The sequence below is a fragment of the Vulpes lagopus genome, chromosome 20 (assembly GCF_018345385.1).
Source record: "Vulpes lagopus strain Blue_001 chromosome 20, ASM1834538v1, whole genome shotgun sequence".
In the NCBI taxonomy this organism is placed as follows: Eukaryota; Metazoa; Chordata; class Mammalia; order Carnivora; family Canidae; genus Vulpes; species Vulpes lagopus.
In genome coordinates, this window is record NC_054843.1 from 5650806 (window position 1) to 5665349 (window position 14544).

The window sequence follows — 14544 nt, forward strand, 5'->3', positions numbered from 1 at the left end:
GAAAGGAATAAGAGTCAGAACAAAATGTATTATCCCATATTATACTATATTTCCTGCCCATTACACTATACTATAGCCTTCTTACCATTCCACAACTAGCTTTTTCACTTATAGGAAATACACATTTGACTGGAGGGTATTATGCTGAGTGAAGTAAGTTAATCGGTGAAGGACAAACATTATATGGTCTCATTCATTTGGGGAATATAAAAAATAGTGAAAGGGATTATAGGGGAAGGAGAGAAAATGAGTGGGGAATATCAGAGAGGGAGACAGAACATGAGAGACTCCTAACTCTGGGAAACGAACAAGAGGTAGTGGAAGGGGAGGTGGGCGGGGGGACAGGGTGACTGGGTGATGAGCACTGATGAGGGCACTTGATGGGATGAGAACTGAGTGTTATGTTATATGTTGGCAAATCGAACTCCAATAAAAAAATATACAAAAAAAAAGGAAATAGACATTTGAATTCTAGAAGAATATGCAAAACTAATAATTCACCTTTATTAAATAGTTACTGCTAAAGACTGTGAAAGGATCAGCAAGGGAAAGTTTACTTTCCCTTTTGTTTGATTTTTTTATTTTTATCCTGAGTGTGAATTATATTTATGATTTTGAAGGATGAATGCTGATGCTGAAGGGAAGTGGGGTTGGGAGGGCCTCACCCTGTAGGTCAGGGACACTTGGCTCAAACTTCAAGCTGTTCCTATGAGCCCTGATTTATTGATATCCTGACATAGTTTATACCCATACTTTGAGGTCTTTATGTTTTCAAGAAAGTTCTTGACCTTTTTGGGTTGTCATTACACATGTGCACAGTTAATTGGGTCTTTCTGGAGTGCGTTAGGATCTGCCTCTGCCCTATAACTTCTATTGCTACATTGCTGACAGACAGAGAGGGAAACAGCAAGAAGAAAAGAGAGAAGGGCAGAGATCAAGAGACACAGAGGGAGAGAGAGGGCTGTAAACATGTCTCCAGCCCTAGCCAGCTTTGTGGAGGTGTCGAGGGTCCTATCACCAGGAGTCTGACAACCCTTAACACAGGTAGTTACTTTTCTGAGTTTGTCGCCCAGTGAGACTCCACTAATTTTGTGGCTTGTAGGGGTCTGGGAGGGAGGTAGTGTCCTTGCACCTATAGCCCAGAACCCCACGACTCCCTGGCCCACCTTGCACCACCCCATAGGGAGCTCACCTAACTCAGAGCATAACAGGGAGGTAGAGGGGAGCCCTGGCCCTTGGGCAGCCAGAAGCCCCCAGACCCTATTAAGGAAGCACTTATGCCTATCCTGAGCTGAGGGTTTTGGAGACACCATGAGCTGTGCTAGGCACTTTGGTATATCTTCATGTAACATGCACATTGCCCCTCTGTGTCTGGTAGTGGCATTCTTCACAGCTCTCCTCATGGCACTAAGGCCACTCAAGGTCACACAGCTATAAAGAAGAAGAAGAGCTGGGAGGCCTGCTCCTTTTCCCCACCCCAACCGAGTCCTAGACTCATGACTTCACACACAGTCCCTGGCACATCCCACCTTTGTGATTTTAGAAACCAAAACCCAAGCCGTCCCCTGAAAGATGCAGTCAGACCTTCAACTGCTTTGATTCTTGAGTTGCAGATCTACAGGGATGTCACAGATTCATAACCATAGTTCAAGGCTCTGGGGGTGGAAATGAACCTGGACACTGGTTTATAATTCCTTGCCCTTAGAATTCCTTTTGGCATTCCCTTTTCCCTGGTCTAGACCCCAGGCTGGCACTTGCTGAAGGAACTTCACTCATCTCCAAACACTTAATTCCAATTCTCCTTTGTTGGGAAAAGAACACCCTTCCCCTTCATCAGGATAGATGCTGTATACAGAGAAGAATGGTCTGACAATCCCAAGGCAAACTGTATGGGGAGCTGTAAAGTCCAAAAGTTGAAGCCAACATCTTGAATAACTCAAACACAAGCCAAGAATTAGGCTAATCATTACTTGCACCTTCCCATCACCACCTTCTATACCACAGTACCACAGTAATAGTTCTCAAAGAAATACGCACACGGTGCGGTGTCTGGGTGGCTCAGTGGTTGAGCGTCTGCCTTCAGCTCAGATCGTGATCCTGGGGTCCTGGGATGGAGTCCCACATCAGGCTCCCTACAGGGAGTCGGCTTCTCCCTCTGCCTACATCTCTGCCTCTCTCTATGTCTCTCATGAATAAATAAATAAAATCTTTTTAAAAAAATATATTTATGCACATGGTCTGATTAATAGCCCTCATAGAGCCATTAAGCATGTACCAACATCATAAAACCCAGGTGAAGAACCCTTACTGCCCCTGTGCTCAGCACACTACACAGACTAAATTACCTTTAATATTCACAACATTCTGAGGGTTGGTATTATTTGTATCCCCATTTTACCACCCAAAAGAAGGTTTAATAATTCACCAAAGATTGCACACCTGGAAAATTAGAAGTCCAAAATCAAGTGACAAAGCCTAAGATTTTACCATTGGAACTTCCATCATTGCTATTATCATGGATCAAAAGGACTGGAATTCAGGCACATTTTTACCATCCTAAAGTGTTCAAACCAAGCACTCCTCCTTCTGTAGAATTCAAAAGTGAGCTTCTTTTCAGGCTCAATACTTCCCATCCCAAACATTTTGTTACCTTCACATCTATTTTCTCTTGAATTCATTACATTTATTTGCTAGTTGACAATAAACTCTCTAAATAATGTGACTAAAGCAGACAGCCTTAGAAATAATGCATCATGGAAAAGGTGCTACTTTTAAGCCCCCTTTACTTCTGATGGAGAACTGATGGCAAAACCAACTAAGCCAGCAGGGAGGGAGGATGATATCCTAACAGTAGGAGCCATCTTAAAACAAAATTTTTGGAGAGGATGGTGTTTAAAATCCCTTTTAGACATTCGAGATGGCTTTGGTCACTATGCTTTTGGGGCACAAAATGAGAAAGATTGAAAGAACACGTCCAGACTACGTGGACAAGCATGTCCAGCAAAGCCATGATACCTTTTAGGAGAGGAGCCAAATCACAGAAGGACATTCATCAGGTTTGCTAGCATTTTTTTATTTCTTTGTTTTTTTTTTTCATGAAACGATTAATGAGGTGAAGATTAAGATTCACATCTTTCCCTCATGGGTCCTTGGGCTGAAGGTTTGTCAGCCACTGTCACAACCCTCAGCTCTCCTGGGCCTTCTTGAACACAAAAAAGGCTTTGTTATAGGAATTAGCCTCCTGGCCTGAGTGCCTTCAGCTCTGAGAGCCACTTCACTGCGGCAATGCTGTCACCATGGTTACCAGGCCCTCCACTGTGGTTTCCACACCTCACCACAAAAGCCTCAGGGGAAAAATAAATAAATAAAACTTAAGGCTGGACCACATGCTAGTAAATTAGCCTAGATTACTAGTCCTTGACGTCAAATATGAGAAACTATTTTGGAAGAGGAAAGAAATATGCAAAGAGGATTTTAGGAAGCCATCTGTAACTGCTAAACCATTGGAGTTTCAAATCGACAAATAGTTTGTCAGGAAAAATTGTGTGCTTTGCAGATTACAGATATTTCTTGAAAACAGACTGGTTCCTTAGTGTCTATTTATGCAGTTTCTACTGGTTTTATTTTTTTTAATGGAAAACCACTGTGACCCTCTGAGTTAGGAGAGTAACCCATCCGGGTGCCAGTATTTGAGAGCACCGTGAGCACGGTGTGGTCTTAACAAGAGGAATTTATGCCTTTACATATATGGCTTTATGTTATGTCTATTTCATGTCTTTTTGGGAATCCCATGACGAGTTACTTCGATAAAGTAAAAAAAAAAAATGTATTACTAAAATGAAGTACAAATAACAGTGACCAACTAAAAACCATCATTTATGTTTTGCACGCATGAATTCTTTTCCGGAGATCAGAATTACTTCCAGTGAATCCCAGATGTTCCATATTGGATTGTAGAGGAAAGCAAACATACTGAAGGAATAGCCACCATCCCATAAGGAGCCGCGGGAGGGATCTCTGGAGAGACAGTGAGAGGCTGGCCCCATGCATCCACCATGGTGAGCGCAGTACTCGCAGAAAGAAATCACCAGCTCCATATGGGCCAGAAGCTCTAGTGCCATTATGAAGGTAAACTCAACCCAATCCACATAAATATAAAATGATATGAGAGGCACTTACTATTTACCTTGAAATTTTACAAAACTTACAACAAGGCCTGAGGACAACTGAATCATGCCAAAAGGGAAAACTATGTGCTCTTTTTCTGCATGATTAAGAGTTAAAGATGAGCGAATATACAGAGAGATAGATGCAGCCATGCCCATAGTAGTTAAATGCGCCGTCTTTGAAGTCAGACAAATCTGGGGTCAGATCCCAGCCCCTTGGAGGCCATGAGGATTTAGGTGAGCCCCCCCATTGTTTTTGAGTGTCAATCTCCTGGTGGCAAAATGGGGGTGGTAATATCAACTTTGTGACTTAAAGGGACACTGTAGGTGAAGGGTTTGACACAATGCATGGGACGCCGTAAACGGTCACCGGTGGGAGCTTGAATAACCATAAGAAGTGAGAGGGTAGAGGAGGAAGTGAGTTGGAGAAAGAAGGAGGAGGACAAAGGAGAGGCAGAGATGGAGAAGGAGAGAAAGGAGAAGAAGAATCAGAGGGAGGCCAGGTGGTGGGAGTATTTACAGCATCTACAACACCCTGCTGTATGTAAGCAGGGGGAGAGAAGATGAGTGGGGGCTTTTAGGTAAGGGTTCAAATCTTGACTCTAACATGTATATGTTCACGACCCCTGAACCATCTCTGTTAGGTCCAGGATTTACTATTTGGCCTTCCCTTGGGACCACATGGGTTCAATTTTTTGTTTACAGTTTGAAGGAAAGAACCAAGTCAACTACCTCGTACTGAACCAGAAATATTACATAGGAGACGTAAGGAGGCTCCAGTTTGAGGTGCTTCTGAATCTCTCAGCCTTCCCCTGTTCCTTTTCTCCTCTTGTCTCTATGAAATGGTCTTTCTGTTCTGATGTCTATTATCCAGAGCATAGCCACGAAGGGAACCTCAGAGGCTGGGTTGCTACTCAGAATTACTCAGGGCCACTATACCACCCTCCTCATGAAAAGGCAGTAAAACCAGGAACTGGCTCGACTTACATAAAATATAAGAGGTCATCTTCTGCCATTGGCAACATTTATTGGCTTCAGAATGGGGCCTGGGAGGCAGAGAGCAAAGATCGCCAAAGAAATGAGGCTTAGGGAAACAATGCTACCCTAATATTTCCATGTTTCGTGGAGATATTTCCACAGAATATTTTAAACTAAGAACCAGAGTGGTTTCCATGATTCTAAGAGCAAGGTATCTGTGCCAATTCTGGGACCCTGGAATGGCAGATCCAACTGTGCGTGTGTGTGTGTGTGTGTGTGTGTGTGTGTGTGTGTAAGTTAAGCATTTGAAATACAATTTACAGATCATTAGAAATGAATGCTCACTTTGCGCCCACATCAAACATTTTATTCAATAACAATATATATTGGCCAGAATAATGAAGAACTGCACACATTCGCAGCTTCCAACGTAAGAACTGAACAGGTCTGGAGGTATGCAGTGCCTGGGGGTCGGCCAAAATTTTAGCGAGGAGCTCATAACACAGCTCAATCATTTTACCGTCCACCTAAAATATATAACACCTAAGTGCCCATGAACACTACCAGCACTATGACACAAGTCAGTTTGGTGTCTTTCAGGACCTGTTCAGCATCTTCATGGACTTAAGGTTCGTATAGACTTGGCTTGTGTACCTGGCAGTTGTCATTGCTTTTCAGACCATGTCCTCAATGTATGGCCACCATATATGGCCCCCCCGCCTACCAATGGCCTCCATACCCATTCCAGGGGTATCCCCAAGTAGTTTCGGGTTCCCAAAACAAGGCATTTGGGGATTATCTAGAGCCCTGAGATCTAAGGTTTAGTGCTGTTTACCCTCTTGATGTATTCGCCATGTCTTACTCTCTGTATTCTGATTCTGACATCAGGGGCCTGCTGACCCTGAGAGACTGCCCTCACAGGACTAGTCAATTCATAGAGACAGCAGACAACTTGCATGTTTTTCAAATGCAGACCCGCCAATCCAGAGCCCATACCTCTGACCGCTTTCTCTCATACTCTGGGCCACTACCCCCATGCCTGCATCTGGGACCAGGTACCAAACAATAAGGGACAGTCCCTATGCCCCAGAATCTGCTGAAATTATTCCAAGGAGCCTGTCCTAGGCCTGCTTCCCCTGACGAGGCTGTGTCTTCCTGTGGGAAGACATAAGAAAGGTTCCTGCCCCCATGTCCCCCTTCCCTCTGACTCCTGACCCTCCTGGTGTTTCCTTGTGTGCCCCCCCCTCCTGCCATTGCAAAGTGTGGCACACCCTCTCCTTTGGGAGCTGTGAGTATCAAACTCACATTTCAATGGCAATTGTCTCCTGGTCTGTTGGCCATACTGAGCCTCACAGTTCCTATTAACACATTATATTTGAAAACATCAAGGAAACAAAGTTTTCCTGGAGAGAAGAGAGTCAAGGATTGACGGCTAGTTGCTGGGACCACACAGATGCAGGCAAAGTGACCCCAGAAAGCAATCTTCAGTCATCACCGAGAGACTAGAGTCTTGGGTCTTGCAAAGTCTATGCTACGGTTTTCAACCCAAACCTCGTGTCACTACTTCTTACGGTGAGCTACCACAAAAACATCCCCATTTTCATTCTCTTTTTCTTCCTGAGCAGCCATCTTTTTATCATCTTTTGGAAATGACGTCTTGTACCAGCTTTAATGTATATATGGCTACATTTACACAATTATTCAACACATCTATTGAGCACCTACTGTATGCACTGTTCTAGGCCCAAGAGATACAATACAATACAGATCTCTAATTACATGGAGCTTATAATCCAGTAGGACAAGATAGTAAACAACATGAATAGATGGTATGTTAAGTTGGGCTTAGCAGGACAATGAAGGGGAAATGGAGACCATATGTTCCAGGAGTTCGAGGAGTTCACTTTTTTAAAATAATATCTTCACTGAGATATAATTCAGATACCATAAATTCACTTGTACACTGTCTAGTTCTGACATCCCTAGTATTCACAGAGTTGTGCAACTATCCCCATTATCTCCTTCCAAGACATTATCATTTCCCAACCTCTCCCCCAAAAACACCATAACCATTAGCATTGCTTCCCTGTTGCCCTGTCTCCCCAGCCCCCAGCAAACACTAATTCACCTTCTGTCTCTGGATTTACCTGTTATGGGAATTTCGTAAATGGAGTCATACAACATGTGGCTTTTTGTGTAGCTTCTTTCAATCAGCATGATGCTTCTAAGGTTTGTTTATGTGATAGCATGTGCCTATGTCCCATTCCTTGTCATGGATGAATAATACTCTGCTGTATGCATTTACTACTCTTTGTTTATTCACTCATCAGTTGTTTTTTTTCCACTTTTTGACTACTGTGAATAATGCTACTGTGAGCATTTGTGCAGAAGGTTCTGTGTGGACACGTGTCATCACAGCTCTTGAGGATATACCCAGGAGTGGAGTTGCAGGATCATCTGGTCACTCTGCATTTGGCCTTTGGGGAGATAGTTCTATTTCGAATCAAGTGATCAAGGGAGGCCTTGCTGATAAAATGACATTGAGTAGACATCAGAAGGAGGTGATCTAAATAAGCCAGACCTAGAGGTGGGTGAGGGCATGCCAGGCAAAGAACAGCAAGATCAAAGGCAAAAACAGACCTGGTGTGTCTGAGCAACAGCCAAGTGCACTAGCATGGCTGAACTAGAGAGAACAGGGAGGGAACTACATGTTGAGCTATGATGCATCACATTTAAGTGGCAACCTGTTAATACGTTTGTAATTAAATGGCCTACATATTCCAGCTTCCTGAACTTAACCTCTTAACTTATCCATAAGAATTTCTTTCACTGATTGATTCAGATTTTATTCAGTTTCATCCATGATTCTGTCTTCTTCTGACATGTTTCACAAAGAAATACACAGAATACACGCACACAATGATTACATAGCAAAGATTAGGTTATAGATGCATCTGTGTTTGGAGTGGCATGAATAGGTATGCTTCTGCCCCTGCCAGATAAAGGTAGGCTAACTGGAAAGCCCATCGCTGTGTGTTGTTATTGCCCACATTCCCCAGCCCCGGCGAAGTAAACTCTGTGATGAGTCAGCAGTAGCTACATGATCAGACACCAGCAGGTAGGAATGGTGCTCCTCTACAGGCAGGCTCTGGATCACCTCTCCTTTCTGCACGGGCCACACAGGAGAACTACAGAGTGAGCAAACGGGCTTGGCCATTTGCTTCTCCTGGAAGTCTTGATTGCTGTGGCTGCCTCTTCATGTTCCCAGGATGGCCTTCGGTGTAAGGTTCAAGAGGACAGTGGGAGTTCTAAACAAACAGCGGGTGTATTGTTGCTAAGAGAGACTAACTGGGCCCAGAGGAGAGTGCGGAGGCCAGTGAGGATGCACTGAGGAACAGATATGGTGGTTGTAACTGAAAGGTGAGGTTTTACTCGGTATGGAATGAGCAAAGGCATTTCAGGAGAAAGAATGGTAGGGGTGAAGGCTCAGTCATAAGGGAGAACATGGGACCCTTTAAAAGAAGAAGGAGGAGAAGAAGAGGAAGAAGAAAAGAAAAAGAAAAGGCAATTAATTAACTACCTCCCATTTGTGGTGGGGGAAATACAGAGAGATGAGCAGGCTTGACACACACAGCTGTAACACCTAGAGCCTTGTTAGATGTTGAGAGCAATCTGGGTTGCTCTCAATCCAGAGCATCTCAATCCTTCATGCTAAAGGTAAGAGGCAGGACAGGAAGGATTTCAAGCATTGAGGTGACATGATAAGGTTTGATATGGCTGATGATCGTGAACTGGGCTAGACTGGAGGCAAGGTGCTCAGATAAATTCCCAGTCCTCTCCACAACACGGGATGCAGCTCCCAAGCCCACCTGAGCATCCTGCTTGGGGTTCTTGTAATATCCAGATTTGAGTCCCAGCTCAGCCACTAAACTCTGTTTAACAGGAAAAGCACAGGGGTATCTGGGTGACTCAGCGTTTGAGCATCTGCCTTCAGTTCAGGGTGTGATCCCAGGGTCCTGGAATCGAGTCCCACGTCGGACTCCCTGCATGGAGCCTGCTTCTCCCTCTGCCTGTGTCTCTGCCTCTCTCTGTGTGTCTCTCATGAATAAATAAATAAAATCTAAACAAAAACAAAAAACAGGAAAAGCCCAAACACCCCTTGAGATAACAAATATGCCACAATGAGCCAAATGTGACAATCAAGATCAGACTGGTCTAAATTCAGCCACAAGAAAGTTGTCATCATTTCCCAAAGGACCCATAAGAGAAGGATTCGCTCGCCTTCCCTTCCTTGTTTCTTCTTTCTGATGTAGAAAGCAAGTTCACTCAAACAAATGGAATTATGCCACTTGGCAAAGTAACGGCGACAGATCCAGATACATGCACATGTTATATGTATACATAAAATGCGATCATTGCAGTTTTTCTATCCACTAAACTAACATTTCACCGGGATAACCTTTGCCCTTGGAAAATTCACAGTGGGGGCAGGTTTCCTTCTATGAATGAAACAGGAATTTGAGCCAAATTTAAGTAAATCTTAAAGAACAGCTAATCTTACTTGACATCAACATGATCCTGGGAAAAGGAAAGAGGAGTCTGGGACCTCTATTATATTGGTATTTTTCATAAAAACCTATCTGCAATTGTACCTTTGAGAAGAATCTTATTGTCACTTACAAAAAAACCTTCCCAGTTCTTGGTTATATTTCTAGTTTCTTCCTATTTCTTTCTTCCCCAAGATAAATCAAATGATCTTTTCACCAAGATTAAATGTCCACAAAGGAAATACCTTTATATGGGACTGTTCACAACCTTTTAGATAACTATGTCTGCCATCAGTCATCATTTTTCCTTGAGTCTTTGTGTGATCGCAAGAGGAACCAGTGGCTTGATGCACCGCCACAGGGGGAGCTTTGCATTCCTTCTAGAAGCGCTCTGTTCTCCTTCTCCCACTCAGTGTTTCCATTTCTCTGTATCATTCTATTCTCTGACACACGCACACATATACACCACGACACCTATCTTTCCAGCATTACTTCCTGACATTTTTAGAATAAATTATACTATTGCGTTTGTCCCTAAGTTTTGTGTGTTCTTTCAATTCCAAAATATAACCTTCTCTCTTTCTCTCTGTGTGACTATCATAAATAAATAAAATAAAATAAAATAAAATAAAATAAAATAAAATAAAATAAAATAAAATAAAATAAAATAAAATAAAAAAGGGATCCCTGGGTGGCGCAGCGGTTTAGCTCCTGCCTTTGGCCCAGGGCGCGATCCTGGAGACCCGGGATCAAATTCCACGTCGGGCTCCCGGTGCATGGAGCCTGCTTCTCCCTCTGCCTGTGTCTCTGCCTCTCTCTCTCTCTGTGTGTGACTATCATAAATAAATAAAATTTTTTTTAAAAAAAAAATATATATATAACCTTATCAGGGAAAAGGTTGGATGGGCAGAAAGGGAACCCTCATCATTATTTAAAATCAAAGATTCAGAGGCACCTGGGTGGCCCAGTGAGTGAAGCATCTGCCTTTGGCTCAGGTCATGACCTCCCGGTCCTGGGATGGAGCCCCACCTCAGGCTCCCTGCTCAGCTTTCCCTCTGCTGCTCCTCTCTGCTTATGTTCTCTCCCTCACTCTCAAATAAATAAAATCTTTAAAAAAAAAAAAAGACTCAAATCCCCAGTGACTCACAGCTTTTCTGCCCAGAAAAGCCATACTTTTTTTTGTTGTTGTTCAGTTGATCTTCTATGCAAGGCCTGCAATGATCGTACCTTCCCTCCAACTGTGTCTGCAAAGAGTAAAGGCTGTGTAAGTGCAAAATCCAAGCATTAAGTTTGTTTTCTTTTTAGTTTCATGTGTTTTTGTTTTTAAAACCTATTTTTCGGGATCCCTGGGTGGCGCAGTGGTTTAGCGCCTGCCTTTGGCCCAGGGCGCGATCCTGGAGACCCGGGATCGAATCCCACATCAGGCTCCCGGTGCATGGAGCCTGCTTCTCCCTCTGCCTGTGTCTCTGCCTCTCTCTCTCTCACTGTGTGCCTATCATAAATAAATAAAAATTAAAAAAAAATTAAAAAAAAAAAAAAAAAAACCTATTTTTCTTTACTTCCTACTATATTTTTTTAATTTTTTTTTTTTAAGATTTTATTTATTTATTCATGAGAGACACAGAGAAAGAAAGAGAGGGGCAGAGACACAAGCAGAGGGAGAAGGAGGGGTCATGCAGGAAGCCTGATGTGGGACTCGATCCCGGGACTCCAGGATCACACCCTGGGCGGAAGGCAGGCGCTAAACCCCTGAGCTACCCAGGGATCCCCTGGGTAGCTCAGGGGATCCTGAGCTTTTTAAAGAGAGTGCACATGCCCTTGGAGTGGGGGTTAGAGGAGGGGCAGGGAGAGAGGGAGAGAGAGAATCTGAAGCAAGCTCCATGCTAAGCATGGAGCCCAACATGGGGTTTAATCTCACAACCCTGAGATCACAATCTGAGCCAAAATCAAGAGTCGGACATTTAACCCACTGAGCCACCCAGGCACCCAGCTTCCTACTATCTTAAATCAATTAATCCTTAGGGAAATAATCTCCCACCACAAGAAGAAGACAGAAAGGCATGGAGCTGACATCAGCTTCTACAGAGTAAAGCCTGTTGGAAATAGTAAAAGTTGCCTTAGAATTAACAGCTACAGCCTCAAACATCTTAGAGTAGCATCAGCAGTGAATGAATCCACAAGAATTCAGCTGGAATACAGTGGCCAACATGTAAGGAGTCCTTGGTGCGAGGTGTTGGCATCTATTAACTTATTCATCTTTGGGATGAATACAACCGTGTAGTAGCTGTTACGTTACTCCTTTTACGGGTAAGAAAACTGAGGTGTTAGGAAGGTGTGTGATTTGCCATAATTCGCCAAAGATCATCCATGTGAGGAAAGAGCAGAACCAAAAATCAAAAGTGAAGCTGTCTGTGCTCAAAACTGCTATAACATGTCTGCCTATGCCTTGGCACAACCAGAAAAACTTGGAAACAGATGTGAATCAAATTTTTTTTCTTTTGAAGATAATGAATTTGTGAGAATCCAGTGTTCTTCAAGCCAGCTAGGGGCACCTGGGTGACTCAGTGGTTGAGCATCTGCCTTTGGCTCAGGTCATGATCTCGGGGTCCTGGGATCAAGTCCCATATCGGGCTCCCCACAGGGAGCCTGCTTCTCCCTCTGCCTACTTCTCTGCCTCTCTCTCTCTCTCTCTCTGTCTCTCATGAATAAATAAGGCCTTTAAAAAAATAAATAATAAATACTAAAAATTGGGGTGAGAACATAACCGACCTGATGCCTGTACATTTCTTTTTTTTTTTTTAATTTTTATTTATTTATGATAGTCATACAGAGAGAGAGAGAGAGGCAGAGACACAGGCAGAGGGAGAAGCAGGCTCCATGCACCAGGAGCCTGATGTGGGATTCGATCCCGGGTCTCCAGGATCGCGCCCTGGGCCAAAGGCAGGCGCCAAACCGCTGCACCACCCAGGGATCCCTCTATTTTTAAAACAACTTTTAGCCAAGAGCTATAGTCAAACTACGTAACAATTTTGTGTCATGGGAGCCAGGGAAGAGGAAATGGACCATGGCCATGGCATGGAACAGGGTTCTGGAGGCCTCCTGCAGAGATAGGTGCTAATGCTTCACTTGCTGGATCCAGGAGCAGCAGAGAGGAAAGGGCCCATGGAGAGGCGCCAGGGCAGTGAGGTCTTCACCCATTGCTGGAGTAGTTCAGCATTTTGTCAACCAGTGTGACTAAGCCAGTGCCATCCAGTGCAGGTTGGGCCAACCTGAGCCCACTCTGTCCTCACTGAGGGACCATAGGCCATACTGAACCCTAGTGGCAACTGCTCTCCTGTATTCTGTGCCCTCTTAGAGGAGGTGGATTAATATGACATTTTAAAGAACACTGGATCCCCATAAATTCATTTTCTTCAGAAGATTCTGGAGGCCAAACAAAAAGGTTGTAGAATAGTCTGGATATGGTGGAAGTATCATTTATGCGAATTGACACAAGAAGAGCCAGAAAATTGGTCTAAATTCCCACAAGGCAGTAATTTGTAATTAGTTTAATAGCAAAATTTGGGGTAACACGGAAAATGCAGGTAAATTTTAGCTGATGGTTCTCGTTTTTTCTTTAAACAGTAAATGATAGGACAAAATGGTCAGTATCCCAGAGTCAGAAGCTGAGTCAGACTTCATGGTAGCAACATCTGACCCACTTCAGTGGCTGGAGAGCCTCTGCTTATCCCCCAGAGGCTCTCTGGAGAATGTCAAGATTCTCTTGCAAATTAAATTGCCTTAATCATTTGGGTAGGCAGCCAAAAATAGTAATGACCAATAAACCTGGCCTTTGTACTCAAACTGAGGGTTTGACTCCCACTTCTACTCCTGACTAGCTGTGTGCTCCTAGGCTGGCTACTTGACTTCTCTGTGCCTCTATTTCCCCAGCTAGAATTAAAGCTCTATAAAAATAAGACTTAGGTCTTATGGTCTTTGGAAGGATTAAAGACGACAATACTAAAGAGTATCTAGCACATAGTGAACATAAATTCCAACCAAGAAATTCATTTAACACAGGCTCAAAGCAACTGTGTTGAGTTACAAAGATGAATGACATGTGAATCGCGTCCTTAAAAACCTACCATCTAAAAAAAAAAAAAAAAAAAAAAAAACCTACCATCTAAATTCCACTGCTTGGTGTTTACTGAAGAGAAATAAAACATTTGTGCACAAAATGCCTTGTCCACAAATGTCCATGGCAGCTTCATCCAAAATAGCCAAAAACTGGAAAGGACTCCAACATCCATCCATAGGCACAGTAATAAACAGACTGGTGATTCCATACTCAGCAATGAGAAGAAACAGATCAATGCTGATATCAGCACAAAGATGAATGCACCTCCAACACTTTGAGGAGGAAAAGAAACCAGGCAAAAAAAGAGTAAACAGTTATTTTACTCATTTATATGAAGTTCTACTAATGGGAAATCTATAGTGTCAGAAAACAGAGTAGTAGTTGCCTGGGGAGGAGGTGGAGAGGAGGGAGCAGCTACCAAAGGATCACAGGGGAACTTCATAGGGTAATGGGAATGTTCTGGATCTTGATAGGGGTATGGGTTACATGAATATACATAGATGTAAGAATGCATCAAACTGTACATGCCAAATAGGTGCTGGAGTATATAGTAAGCAATATATCTGGTCTTCGTCTTCAGTTCCTGACACCGATCTCCTAAAACCCTTGAAATTTTCTGAGTGTTCAGAGTGTCTTTTGTTATTCATAATAAGCCCCTTAGGATCCCTTTGGACCTGAGAAATGGGAGATGGGAGCTGGTTGCCAGAAAAACCAACCATGGGATTAGAAGTTTAGA